Source organism: Coptis chinensis, chromosome 9, assembly GCF_015680905.1.
Source record: "Coptis chinensis isolate HL-2020 chromosome 9, ASM1568090v1, whole genome shotgun sequence".
In the NCBI taxonomy this organism is placed as follows: Eukaryota; Viridiplantae; Streptophyta; class Magnoliopsida; order Ranunculales; family Ranunculaceae; genus Coptis; species Coptis chinensis.
Window position 1 is genome coordinate 34,263,850 of NC_141464.1, and position 15,111 is coordinate 34,278,960.

A 15,111-nucleotide genomic window follows, 5' to 3' on the forward strand; every position below is an offset into this window, starting at 1 on the left:
TAAAGAAGTTGTTAACTGATGTTTTAGATTAGTGGTGGTAACTTCAAAAAGTATTGTAAGAAGTGAGGTTCATCCTAAATTATTTGGAGTTTGAGTGTGTGAGTTAAGAAGAAGAAAGGTAGACTCTTGGTATAGATTTGATTGATTTTAAACTAATGAAAACATGAAAACTCAAGTTGTTTGGCATGGAAATGACATGAAAATATTGAAAGAAGTATTGATTGAAAATTGAAATAAGAACAACAAGATAAGATAAGATAGATTGATTAAAACAAACAAAGTAAAATAATAAGATTTAAATAAAAGAAAATGAAGAACAATAAAGTAAATGACTTGAATTGAAAACTAGACAAGAAAATTAAAACAAACCAAATGGTTTGGACCCTAAAGCAATGAATGTTTTTTCTCTCCCTAGCTTTTAGATTATATACCCTTACTTTTTCCTTTTACTGATTTGCCCGCCTCCATCACTTTTGAGACACCTCACACTTTACTTTTGCTTTTCTTTTTGATTTCTTCTTGACCAAGGTAGGTTTTGTAGAATGTCATATTTTGAGATAAGGGCGGACCTCCATCTTTGGTTTTCTGAGTTGAGGGCTTTGACCTTGACCTTTGACTTTGATCATTGATTTTGACTTTTTTAACACTTTTCCATAGCAGCTTCTGGTCTTCATAATAAGTGTGATTAAGACTATTTTTTGTGCTAAGACGCAACTTTTATGATATGTGGTATAAAATTCTCCATATCCTGAAAAAGACAATAAAAGCTATGAGTTATTGTCTTTTCGTTAAACGTAAGATGGGCTGTAATGTAGTAATATAAGGATAATAAAATGCACATTTGGGAGCTGATCACCACCCCTAAATAGCATCTTGTTTGTCCTCAAGCAAGGATGAGAGAAAAAACTAAGATCACAAATGAGTGATTTATTATAAGTTATACTAATCTCGTTTTTGCAGCGATGCGACAGACCACCATATGCAACAAGGCCTTAAACCACTAGAAAATCCCTAGTAGATGAGCTTTAAGCCTCGTGAGAGTTTTCCAGTGAAGGTACTCACAAACTTCTTTTATTTAGTACAAAGGTCTTATTCCCTTATTTATTCTCAGAAGTTCATACATCTCATTAGCTGAGAATACGGACAAGCTCCTTTGAACTTAGAATAACATATGTACAGTAATTTAATCATCTAAAGATAAATGTGCAAAACATGAGCAATGAAATGCAAAAACAGAGTTGTTTCCGAGACTTTTGGAGAGCGTCCTTAAGGTGGGTTCTCACACGGGTGTGTTGCAATCACAAATCTTTGATAAATTCACTCAAAGTTTGTTCTCTCAAGTGCAGTGGGCACTTATATTCCTCTTATACTCAAATGACGTCTAAAGAAACCTGGGTTTTTTGATCACGCTTGCCACTTACTATCACACAATCTTATTCCTAATCAAGCTAGAGGTATTTTATTAGGAGTTACGGGGTTAGGGTGATGGTTTAGAAAGAAAAAAGAAGGGAAAAACAAAATCTGATAAGTTGAGAAACTGGGTCTTCAAGATTCATGTAACCAAAGAAGAACCTCGTTTTGTTCTTTTGCTTCCAAATTGTGATACATTCTTTTAGCCCTTTGGCTTTGTGACTCCATATGATTTTGAATTTTTGGGAGTTCTAATCTTGCTTTTTTTGTTTTTTTTTTTTTTGATATCGTCTCCTTTTGATTTTGAACTTTTGGGAGATTCAATTTTTTTTTTGACTCCTTTGATTTTTTGGAGTTTTGATTTTTGGATGGGTCTTTCTTTTCTTTCATTCTCTTTCTTTTGAAGCAAATAATTATTCAGTTTTTGTACAAGGTTTTCTATTTCTTTTTCTGATATCCATCCAGTTCTCAACTTGTCAGCTGAGTAAGCTTTTTATTGTGTATTGTAACTGGTTAGGAATTTTTTGTGAATAAAAAAAAAGGCTTTTAGAAAAAAATGAATGCTCAAGAGGGGTAACTCGAGGAAAACTATCTTTTTGGGTTTTTAACGTTTATTTAGCTATATCGACCAAAAAAGACCTAAATTCTTTCTTAGGATATGACGTAGTGATCAAGCAAGTGGACGTGTAGTCTTTCTATCCGGACATCCTTTGTGTCATCACCCCCCCTACTTCCAGGAATTAGTCAGAGCAAGTCCAATGGGGAGCAGCTATAATGGGCTACTAAAAGGTGTCACATAGGCCCTTTAGCAGCCCCAGCCAAATTTGGCAGCCCAAATTCGAAAGACTAGTCCAATGGGGACTTTTAGCAGCTGTTAAGTTCGGGATACGGACGGCGTCTGTACATTAAATTGCAACAAACGGTATAAACTCTGCCGCTTGTACACTCCAGACGTTATAACGCACTAATCTCTTCTCAATTCACTCCTTCAATTCCTCAATCCCTCACTCCTCTTCTCTCATCACTCTCAAAAACCAAAAACAAAAACAATTCACTCCTTCATTCCTCAATTCACTCCTGCTTCTGCTCAATACTCATAAGTTTCACTCTCTTCTATTGAAATTTAATTTTAGAAATGTTAATTATGATTGAATTGAATTGAATCAATTTTAAAATTGAATTGAATGTTAATTTTAGAATTGAATTGAATTGAATTGAATTGAATTAGAATTGCAAATTCAATTTTAGAATTGAATTGAATGTTGATTTTAAAATTGAATTGAATTGAATTGTGATTGAATTAAATTGAATTGTGATTGAATTAGAATGTTGGAATTAATGAATGTTATTTTGAAATTATGCATTTTGTTTAAATTGAAGTTACAAAGAGGATATTGTTGATTGAATTGCAGGTGCCACGTAAAATGAGTAACAAGGGTAAACGATTTTTCAGTCGAAAATCAGTTAGTAGATTGACACAAAAGTCGACGTCAGCGCTAAACGTCGATGAGGATGAAAATGTCGATGAAGTCTATAATTTGCAAAACCCTCCAGTAATTGAACTTCCGGACCAAGTCGATCCAGTAACACATGCTACATTAGTTAGAAACCCGGAAACTCACATCTCTCATCGTGTAAATATGGTAAGCATTTGATCATTAAATTTGATTTCTTTAACATCATAATGTACATTTTCTTTAATTTTAATGAATAAATGTTTAGGGAGGTGGGGGGGGGGGGGGAGATGAAATTGTGGTGTTGTTGGGCATCCGTGAACAATTGGTGGAAGATAATGGTTGTCAAAGGAGATTGTTTTGAATGCATAAGAAATAAAATTTTACAATCTCCGTTTGGGTCATTGTTTCGATGTGGTTATCAAAACGCCGACCGTGGTTTGATATACGCTTTGATTGAGCAGTGGTGGGACACAACTCACACTTTCCACTTTACACAAGGCGAGATAGGCATCATTTCAATGGATGTTATTATACTCACGGGAATGAGCGTAGGAAGGGGAAAGGCTGTTACGTTTGGAGAAGGTCGGTTCGTGACTTTTGATTATGTACAACAAAAATGGCCGAATATAAGGCCGGAGCATTGGGCTAAAGGGGGGTATCAAACCATCCTTTTTTGTGAATGAGTTCATGGAGAAGATGAAAGAGAGTGACAAAGGTTGGTGCCTCGATGGGTATAGATCCGGAGAGATATTTGAGAGCAATCTATTTTTACTTAATCACGCAGTGTTTCTTCCCCACAGGTGATAGTTCACTGAGATTAGGTTGGATAGAGTGTTTGGTTTGGTTAGATTACATGCATCAGTATGATTGGGGTGGTACTATGTTTGGAGCTTTGATTTACGCGTTGGATCAAGCGTGCCGAGTCACAGCTAATGTTGCGAATGGTTAATGTGGTGGCTTCACCCCTATTTTACAAGTAAGTTTTAAATTTTTAGTATTATAACTTTATGATAGTATTATAATTTTTAAATTTCGCACAAGTTTGATTTTGATATTTGTTTTTATGATAGTATTGGTGGCATGAGTATGTACCTACCATGGCTCCTCTTCTGAGACTGAACATGGACCGTGATATCGTCCCACGGATTAGAGCATGGATGAATGACTTTAAAGATCATCGAACTGGTCAAGGACACCACAACATTCACTTAGATCATAACCAACTCTAGACTAGGTCGGCATTGGCGATACAGTGGACACCATAGTTTCATACTCGATATATGGAATTAAATGTTGATGATGTGGAGGGAGATACTATGGATGATGTTTGGTTATGTGAGGCGATTCACCGAGTACGTCATTCGTATAATCTTACAATGCGCCGAATCATCTTTGAGTTTGGAGGTATCATCGTGTGGTACATGGGCGATAGGTGTGGCACCAAATCGTTGGGATACCTTTCATCCCACACCCTCCTCCGGAGAATATGTGCTCATTGGGAAGAGCCAATCAGTGGAGGTCCTATCTTAGAATGCATGAAGACTTGTGGCCACAAGCTTTTCTATATTTAGATGTGAATGGTGACTATGATAGTTACTGGGATCGCGTCTCAAGGGGTCTTATTGCCTGCTAACATGGACTTTGTGGGACTTAAGGCTATTAGAAGTGATTTGCGTATCACACACCCTGCTAAGCCTTACTCTTCATCTCAAGGTCCTTACGAGTCTTTTGTTCCAGCTCCTTCTAAATCTATACCTATACATCTCAGGGAATGCAAGTCGCCATACCTATATCTCATGTTGATCAAAGTTATCTTCCGAACCTTGTCCCAGATTTTGACACTCTATATTAGGTTAGTATTTGGTATATATTTTGAAACTTAAATTATATTTGGTTTATAGTGATGATTTTTCTTAAAGTTATTGATTTTTTTGTAGGCTACACTTAGAGCGCGATATGCCAAGTCGCAGCTAATGGTGCATGGGATGCGTGATTCGTTTATGACTACAACCGACGAATACTATCATTATTTGGTGGCCGAGCGAGAAGAGAAGAAAAAGACACATGATAGAGTTGTGGAGTTAGAAGCGCAGGTGCTAGAACTGACATTGCGAGAATCATGACGAGAAAGTAAATCAAAGAAGAGGCAAGCTGGCGAGGGTTCGAGCAGAAATTAGTTTAGAATTTGTTTTTATGTGTGTTTTGATTTACTTCTATGAATTTTGTTTAGTTGAATGAATTGAATCATATTTGTTTAATGAATGAATTTTGTTTAGTTGAATCATATGTGTGGATCGTTGTCTCTATTGTATGAACTAAATGGATTGGAATGGAATGAAATGGAATGAAGTGGAGTGAAGTTTGTATGTGCAAAGAAGAATGAGATTTGTCAGTTTTTGCATCTGGCAGGTACAAATGACAGAGTTTCTGTCGTTCGTCCATTTAATTAAAATGGGATATGGACGGCATAGTTTCTACCGTCTGTACATAAATAACCAACAGATGGCAGAAACTATGACGTCCGTCTCCCAGAACTTATTATGGCAGCTGCTAGCGAAGGTCTTAACTTTGGCTGGGTTTTTACTCCTTCCAGATTTAAGACCCTTTTAGCAGCTCCATTGGAATGACATTTTTGTGTTTGGGGTGTTATATTTGCCTTTAGCAGCCCATATAGCCCCCCCATTGGACTTGCTCTCACTTCAATGGTCTTAATGGTTATACGGGCACTAGTTGCTAGTCTTATGTCTTCATGAAAGAAAGAGCAACACATGTAAAAAGTTCAAAGTAAATTATATAGGGAAAATCTGAGATCGACTTAAATTGAATGAGTCAACAATATGCTCAACGTGATTTTAATGAGTAAGATTCTTTTTATTTTCTATGAATTAAATATCTTTCCGGCGATTGAACCCAACAACAATACGTTTTCTTGGGTAAATTTTCATAAGAAATTTTTCCATGAGGAAATGAATAATTTCTCAAGAACTTCTAGATGGGTTGAGGTTTGGACTTTTAGTTCTACATGTGAGTAGTGTGAAGGTGTGGTGTATATATATGCGAATTGTGGTATCTCTGGTTTGAACTAATAAAGGTGCATAACAATGATATAAGTGGAAATGATGTATAATATGCTGTTTTCATTTTAATTCTTGTATATAATTTATAGTATTCTTTTGATTTGAGGATTGGTTACTTGACTTAACTGGCATTGGTCAAGATGGTTAAGTAGCTGGTTCTACGAATCAATATATATTTGAGTAATTGGGTACTTAGGTTTACGAGGTCTGAGGTTTTAATATATGTTATGGAAGTATATTATTTGATTTTCAGGTTATGACAGGTTTTAAATTTATGAAATGTTGAAAATACAAAGGAAACTCTGCCAATTTTTTTTTAGAATGTGATGTTAAGTAGTGGTTTTATATTTGAGTTATGTACATCATAAGATATTTTGTATTCTTGAAGTCATCTAGAAGAGGATTGTAGCCATCTTTGGTCCTTGTCTTTGAGGGTTGAGCAAACTCATCCATTAACTGATATGTACCAACCTACATCCAAAGGGGTAGATGTGAACATATTATAGTAATTGAGATGAAAGTTTTACTGAAGCCTTAAAGCAATTGTCAGACAACAATTTAAAAAACTTTAGCAATACAAGTATGTTCTCAGTGGTTGCTTGTTTTTCTATTTTGCAGCATAAGCACAACTGAAAACTTAGTTGTTGCGCTCTAGGTACGTCGTGTTTTCTCAGTGGTTTGTTCTTCTCCCACTTTTGCTTGTTGCGCACTAGGTACGCCGTGTTTTTTTTATAGCAAATATCAATTTTTCTAGTATTTTGAGTAAGAAAGTCGAGCATTTATTAGTATGAATAATTCAAATAACCTGTTCATTGTTGGTGCAGTAGTGGAGTTTGATTCGTAGTAGTGGAGTTCGATTCTGTTTCTCTTGAGGTAAAATTTCTACCCATTTCGTATACTACTTTTATTTGTTACTACTACAGAAATACACATTAGCCACGGTTGGTCAAATGGCATATACCACTGTTTCTCTAATAAGGGTGGCTAGTAGTCACTTACCCACGGTACATATGGTTTTTTCTAATTTTGGTACAAGCCAAATAATTAATCGGGTCTCGTAAAGCGGTGGGATATAATTGTCTTATACCACGGTACTACCAATATCGACTAATTTCGATTTTTGATATTCATATAACCTATCTGTTTCTAAGAAAAAGGTGGCAAATGTTTTGCAAAAATAGCCCTACCGTGGATAAAGTAGTCATCATGCAATAGTAGCCACTTTTCTCTTAAGAAAAATTATTAAAAAAAAAAAAAAAAACTTTAGGAATTTGAGATTGGGCAACCTTTGCTAAGAATTTCCCGGCCTTGAATCGATAAGGACCAACAAAGTTCTCTAAATTTGTTTGAGATACATCTCCCTCTCTTCCTTAATCTACTTGCATCGCTATGGGTTGCGACCATCCTTAATCATCTTGGATCGAGACTTTCGAGGTTCGAGGTAATTAGTAATTTTATGTTCAATATCAAATCCCATTCAATTTATTGGGGTTTTTGTTCTCGATTTTTTTTTCTCAAGGTTTTGTTCTCTGAAATTAAAATCATTCAAATTGCATTAGGGTTGATCCGTTGTTCGTTTTGGGTTTGAATTTTTGATTTTGCTCTTTTTATCCCGAAAAAAGATCATTCTTTTCTAATTTTTTAATTCCCGCGTTTTGTTTTTTGTTCTTTCAAGCTCCAGGTCAGTTTTTATAATTCTTGTTTTGTTTTGCTTGCATGCAGATGATATTTGTGAAAGATGTATGGAAAGAGTACACTGGCTAGCCATTGAATGACATGGAGAGCCAATACAAGTTCATGGTGAAACATGTTCACTTTGGAAGGTTGCATTTCATAGCACTTCACCTCGTTGGATTCATTGTGCCTATCTTCTTTGCACTAGTGCCTTTTACGCTAAGTATGTCCTCTTCTCATTGATGCAAAATTCTACAACTTCATATTGTCTTTAAATGGATTGACATGAAAGATGGTTAAGTTTCGATTTCGGTAATTATATGACAATTTCTCCTCTTTTGCCACGTAATTAATGGTGGTATGAGCATATGAAGTTTGGTGTATAACTATGTGATCGGTCAGAGAATGTGTATTCACCCTCCCCCGAGGTATTAGTGAATAATTGTAGTCTTTGACTTTGGTCTTGGCTGTTCATGGAGTCTTCTGAATAAGTGCGATCCCGGTCAAAGTATGATAAGAGTTTAGGCGATAAGAGTTTAAGCTGGCAATATAAGACTTGAGACAATACACAATATTATCAGAGTTTGTTTTACTTTCCTCTAAAAATGTTGGTACAACAGATAATTGATATTTTGACATTTCAAGATTGTAGGGTATAACCAACAAGTATTAACCTTTTTTTACCCTTTTACTTACCTTAGTTTGATTTTGTCGGTCTCTTCTCTTGTATATTCAAATTTATGGCTATAGTTTGATTTATTGGATCTCTTTCTTAAAAGATTTCTCTTTTTGTTTGGGTATATACGGTATCCCTCTTCAAGTTCTGAACTGGAACATACCAATGACTTTGAGTTGTATTAGAATAAAGCTTTCTCATTAAGTTTTGATTTTGTCACTCATAGCTTGTCCATTAAAATCATTTTACTTACCTTACTATGTTATGCATCGGATACTTTCTCTTGTAGAAGCAAATTTTATGGCATTGTTTTGATTGATTGAATCTCTTTGTTAAATGGTTTGTCTTTTGATTTGATATAGTTCCATGAATCTGAATGAAATGTTAAATAAAATTATCATGAACGGGGTAATTGAGACATACTATATTTGAAGATGATTTGAGTTGTATCAAATTAAATCTTGATAATAAGTTTTATCCCCGCCACACTTGTTTGTTTTAAATTTGGATGATGAGAGTGGAGGTGGGGGTCATGGAATTCATCAGAGCCCGTGGAAGCTTGGCAGTTAAGAGGCCTCCGAAGTATCGGACCGGAAGGTGCCGGATTACCTGTTCTCGGGTCTAACGGCACTCGTGCTCTCACTAAATCTGCGGGTATCAAGCTTGATGGGAGTGGCAAAACAACAAACATTCTTATTACCGGCCTCTCGGGTGGAGTGGGTCATTATCCGCCCGGTTGGCAAAACTTGGAAATACGATGTTCTGACTACTTGTGGGGCAAGGAATATCGATTTAGTCAAGAGTTTAGGGGCAAATGAGATTCTTGACTATAAGACTCGATGGAGTTGTTCGAAAAGTCCTTTTCCGGTAGGAAGTATGATCTTTTGATACATCAGGCGACCGGGATCCCTTTGGTCAACTTTTGAGCCAAATTTGAGTGAGCGTGGCAAGGTGATAGATATCACTCCTGGTCCTAGTTCTATTATGACCGTCGTTAAAGAAATTAACCTTCTCTAAGAAGCGAGATAGTGCCACAAATTTAACCGCTTTTGATCCCCGGGCGGTGAGAACCTTGAATATCTTGTTGGGTACCAGTTCACTCAACCATCCGAATCAGTAAAGGTTCGCCTCACACTTTGATTATTGACCTTGCTTTAGTTGTTAGAAAGACTGCGCAAGTTTAACGTCAATCTATTTGAATCTTAATTGTGTTTTCAAGTATGCTCTTTTTTCTCATTTTAACATTTTGTTATTGTGCAATGAAGAGAGTTGGAGGCCGGTCCCGATGGAGTACAAGCCATACATTATCATTAGTGTTCATCCTCTCATGCAACATATTCCTTTGTGGGTGCTCAAGTGGCGGTGGCCTTGAAGAAACAGTCTTTGTTACTGGTCATTACTGCACCTTAATACCGCCACCGCACATGGTTGGTTATATTAATTTCAAGTTTCATTTTTTACCGTCCCCTTTATTTTTTTGCTGGTGGAGTCGGTCAATAAAGAAACATTTCTATCCAGGTTCAACACTGGTGTGACGAGATGCTATTGCCCCTCGGAGGAGGCAGCCAAGAGGGCTTTATTAGATGGCCTAGAGTCTTCTCAGATTCGAAAGTATTTGGCTTGCCCATCGGGCCTTCTTTTGTTGCAATAATCTCGAAGGTTGGTTTTGACAAGAATGTATTAGTATATAACCTGGTTTCTTATAACTAACAACAGCAATGTATTCCAACCCAATTTTATCGAACGGGGATCGGTTAAGAGACTAACTAGAGATGGATCCAAAACTTCCCGCAGTTCGCTAATGGGAGGCGGTGAAGGGATGGGTCCTGTTAAGAAAACTGCCAAGGCTCTAGGAGATGCACTATTCGATGAATCGATGGGCCCAATTGGCCAAGTCGTGGTTATATGTGGTCGTAATAAAAGCTTATTGTCTATTCTCGACGCTTTGTACATCTTTGCAGTGGTGAAGCATTTATGACAATTAATTTCTCACTCTTATTTTTATTTTTATTTTTTTTTTTTGAAACAGAAATGAAGATTAAAGAACTGAGACCAACCATTTTGTCCTTGTACATGGAGGAGGCTTTGGTGCTTGGTGTTGGTACAAAACCATAACACATTTAGAGGAAGGAGGATTCAAAGTTGATGTTATAGACTTAAGCCGGGTTCAGAGTTCATTCGTGTGATACAAATAGCATTACTAGTCTTACTGAATATGTAAAGCCACTCACTAATTTCCTCAAAAAGCTTGGAGAGGGCAAAAAGGTTCATTCTGATTTTTCTTAATTAATTCTTTAAATTATTAATATTATTGGTTTTTTACTTCTCGTGACTCATTATATACTTTCAAGAAACCCGCTATTTAATTTGTATTTCTAGTCTTAATTCACTAGCTTAATATTTTAGATCCTCTCTTTCACATTATTATGAAAATTGAAAACTTATGATGTTATCGCAAATTACATGTATTGAACCCCCCTTCTATTTAGGTTTGGACTCTGCTTTCTTTCCCCTTAACTTACACATTTTATTTCCACAAGAACAACTGAAATCAACTTGAAACTAGCTCTAGGAATACATGTATATACACAGAATCTTAGCATTTGTTTATTATTTGCAGTGAATGCTCAACAAGGAATGACAATTCTTGCACAAATTGAATGACCGGATTATTAGCATAATCAATTAGATTACTATTTTAATTTGTTTGGAACACTTTAGATTTGAAAGGTTATTTTCTTATTGTACTTGAAATAATTTGAAATATTAGTCTACAATGGTATTTCATGCTTGGTAGATGTCAATTAATTATTTTCTTTCTCGTTAGTTGCCCTATGTTTTACTTTTAAGTTGAATGTACAATGTTCAAAATTGAACAAGATGGAAAATGGGCTCAAAATCTATTTTGCAGGTTGTTTGTTAATCAGGTGGTGTTTCGATTATTGAATTAAATGAGGTTTAATTTTATTTATTTAAAAAAAAAACATATACTATATACCACGGTTTTGCAAGAACAGTGGTATAAGAAGACTAATATAACCCACGGTTTGCATCAGAAATAGCACATCATATAGATTATTAACTACGGTTTTTGAAAATATAATACCACGGTTTGTTCTTAAACCGTGGTAAAAATAAGGAGCACTTAATACCACGGTTTTGCTAGAAGTATTTGCCACTTCAAACCGATACCCCACGGTTTAGAAACATGGTTGGTTAAATTTTACCTAATGTATATAACAGTGGTTAATGAGCTTTTATGTAGTAGTTAACGTTGTTTGTTGTTTTTTGCAACAACTGAAATTGTAGGTGTTTGTATGTGATGAAGTTCTATTGGTGCGCTTGGAATCTTACCTGCTTTTTACTTAGAATTGGTTAATGCATTAGAAACATTTTTGGGGTTAGTAAGAAGTTTTATGGTTTTCCAAGGCTTGAGAAGTAGGAGCATATCAGAAGTGTATAGTATAGAAATTTACCATTGCTTACCATTTTTTTGGCCAAAGTCGGTATTGTTTTGGGATTTTTAACATTGGAAAAATTTTAAACTAAAAATAAGAGATTAGAAGTATCCATGTTACTTATTTCAAGAAATATGGTGATGGTATTATTGAACTATATGGTAATGGAGTGTTCATGCTAACTATGAAGGATCCATTGGCCCCTAGGTCTTGGTTTCGAACCTCACCATGACTTGGGGAAGGGGATTCTGGATCTAGTTGTTAAAATAGTGGAAGAACATTATCCTGGACCGTACTTATTTTATTTGCTCGTTAAAAATATCAAATTTCCTGGGGCAAAATTAGTTTACCTAAATAAAATTTAGGAGAATTATCCACAACTCCTAGTTGTTTGTTACTACATTAAATGGTATTTACTTATTCAATGCTATTTACTTATTCAGTCAAAGATTCTCCTAGGTGCACCTAAATACTATTCAATCAAAGAAGTCAAAGAAGCAATAACATAGGTAATGAATAAATGTTTTTATAAGGTAACATGCATATAAGGGATATGTTTTGGTTGTGTGCCATGGTAAAGTCATTTGGTTTGTATATTAGGTAATGTTAGGATTTATTCTTGGTTCAATTATCAAGTGTGCATGTTATATCTTTTTTATATTTTATTTGCGCATGACTTTAAATTAATTTGAATGGCTAATGTAATTTAACATGGTATTCAGATTTTATGGATGAACTGATAGTTATAGAATTTATCTTTGTCTTTTTGTTGTCTTTTTTCTTTCTTTCTTATTTTACTATATGAGTATTTTAGGCATAATAGATGTGGTCAAAAAGTTGAATAAACAAAGGAAACTCTGTCAAAATATTTTTAGCTCTTTTGTTTTATAAACAAGCAAGTTAGTGTTAAAAATAGATTGCAATGGTAAAATTGTCTAAATGATTTATACCGTTATTTCTAAGTACATGGAAGATATGATTAGCATTGGTTGAGGCATGAATATTATAATTAGATGTAGGAAAAGCGCTCGACATAGTTAAGACAACATTGGAATATCAATAAAAGCTTGGAGTTTCTTTTTTACTCTTGTCAGTTCATCTTCTTCAATTCTTTAGTTCTTAATATTCTTGATAACACTCAAAGTACAGTTTGGTTTTAGAACACGGTGCACCTACGAGTGATCTGAGAGTTCCTACTTGTTTAAAGATTGGTTAATTCTGATCACAAGCCCGGATGCCGGTTTCGAACTTGACTGTAATTGTTTGATATTGTTAATATTTGGATGTTTGACTATTAGAATTAAATGTAGAAAAAGTTCCAGACACATTTAAGGCAACGTTGGAATTTGAGTTATAGGACCACGTACTTGATCCATGTATTTTTAAATAGGAATCATCAAATTTAATTATGTTTTGGTTTTATGTATATATTAAATTATTCTCGTTTGTGTTAAATGAGGTTAGAAATGCCAAAAGGATTTGATATCGGAGACCACGCTATCTGTATCCCTGGAAATAAAAATAGGACACAGTGCAAATACTGTGATAAGATTTTAGCTAGAGGTGGCTGATAAGCACAAAAAACTGTATTATAAAACCCCGTAGAGATGTAATATTTCGGTTAATTATGTGCTTAATAATCATGAAATAATCATAATTTCGTGCTTTTGCAGGTTTGTGCAACCAACGTAAAAATGATGATAAAGCCAGTATTTAAGCACGGAATAGTGAGTATACATAAAGCTTTTCGAGTAATCCCATGTGAAGCCCAACAAAGTTGGACTAAAGCCCAAAGACTCAAACATAACAGAATCAAGTCAGAAATGGGATTATATGCACATAAGCATTAAACTTCCGTAGCTCATATCTCTTGAACTAGGACTCCGAATTCAGCAAGTGAGCTTCTCAGACGATCACTGCGACGTACTCTACGCAAATATGGGAAATTGTAAAAATGCCAAAAGACAGACTCGCCACTAGACGCATCACGTGGATCCACTTTGTGGTCCCACAAGATTGGATGAGTTATCATGTCCCAAGTTAAGCTCACAAGTCAAACAAATAATTGGCACCACATGACACCTTGCATCTCATTAATTGACACCACATGACATCTTGCGTCTCATTAATTAGCAAGATTTGACTTTGGATTCTTGTAATAGTGATTATTTTGTCTTGATTTAGTTTTAGATAGGATGGAATTTAATGTGGGAGGGGGCTTCATGTGGGATGGAAGAGAGAATGCTCTCATATGTAGTAAATTGGAAAATGAGAGCATTCATTCCTAGTCTTGTATTTTTTTCTTTTGCTTATTTTATTTTAAACTCTTGTAATAGTGTTAATGGTGGCAACACTTATGTTTTTCTAAATTAAATCTATTTCCTTAAGGCAAAGTAGTTTCTTCTCTTATTCTTCTTCTTGCTCTTTCATAATAACATAACACATGAGCCTTGTAATTCCATGATCATGAGTTAAAACCTTCCTTTGTGGAAGGTTAATGAAGCTCATGTGAGGAATAACTTTTGTTATTGATCGATTTCTAGTTATTTGTTATGATAAATAAACTAGACTTTATATCCTACCCCAAAATGGTAGTTGGTATAGAGTCTAGTTAGGAATTGAGGTGATTTCTTAGAGATAAGTCATTGCTTTTGTTTCTCATGCTAGCAATATGATCTTAGAGATAAGTTATATTGTTAGGGATCAAAACTCTAATCTTTATTAAGATTTGTCTATGAATTCTAAGAAAGATTAAAGATGCAACAAACTAGATTCAATCAATAGAGGTTTGTCTTCACATGAGTGGATTTAACTCTCCACCCCTTTCTATCTATCCATTTATCTTTTTTTAGTGGTGCATGTTTACATAACCTTAATTTAAGAATCTAAAAGTAAGCTAAATAGTTTTAATATAACTCAATCATCAAAAAATCATTTTCACTAGTTTTCCTTGAACAATTCTAGTTGTAATGTCATCCTTGTCTTAAGTTGGAACAAACCCTTACTCTAACAAAACACACAAAGAACATGAGTAAGGAACTTAAGTGTTGGTACGAAAACGGATAAAGAAACTTCAAATTTTTACCTACAAAAGTACTAACATCAGTGGCATTACAAGGCTTAAAGTACATCTTGGCGAAGGGAGCAAAAATGTTGAGAAATGCTTGAAGTGTGGAAAGAAAATTCGAGACATGTTTCGACAAATAATTGAGTCCGGAATTGAGAAAAGAAATGAAAAAACAAAGCTTAAGAATATTATAGAGCTGCCATATAAACACCCTCCTGGAGAAGACTCAGACGAGGATAACTACGAGTTCTAGATGGGTGAGCAACAATCTAAAGATAAGTACCAGAGGTTC

General features: G+C 35.0%; 1 pseudogene; it reads left to right on the forward strand.

The window, feature by feature from the left end:
* The first annotated feature begins 7,681 nt into the window (after positions 1 to 7,681).
* LOC147475694 (putative monogalactosyldiacylglycerol synthase 3, chloroplastic) lies at positions 7,682 to 10,272 on the forward strand (annotated as a pseudogene).
* Positions 10,273 to 15,111: the final 4,839 nt, after the last annotated feature.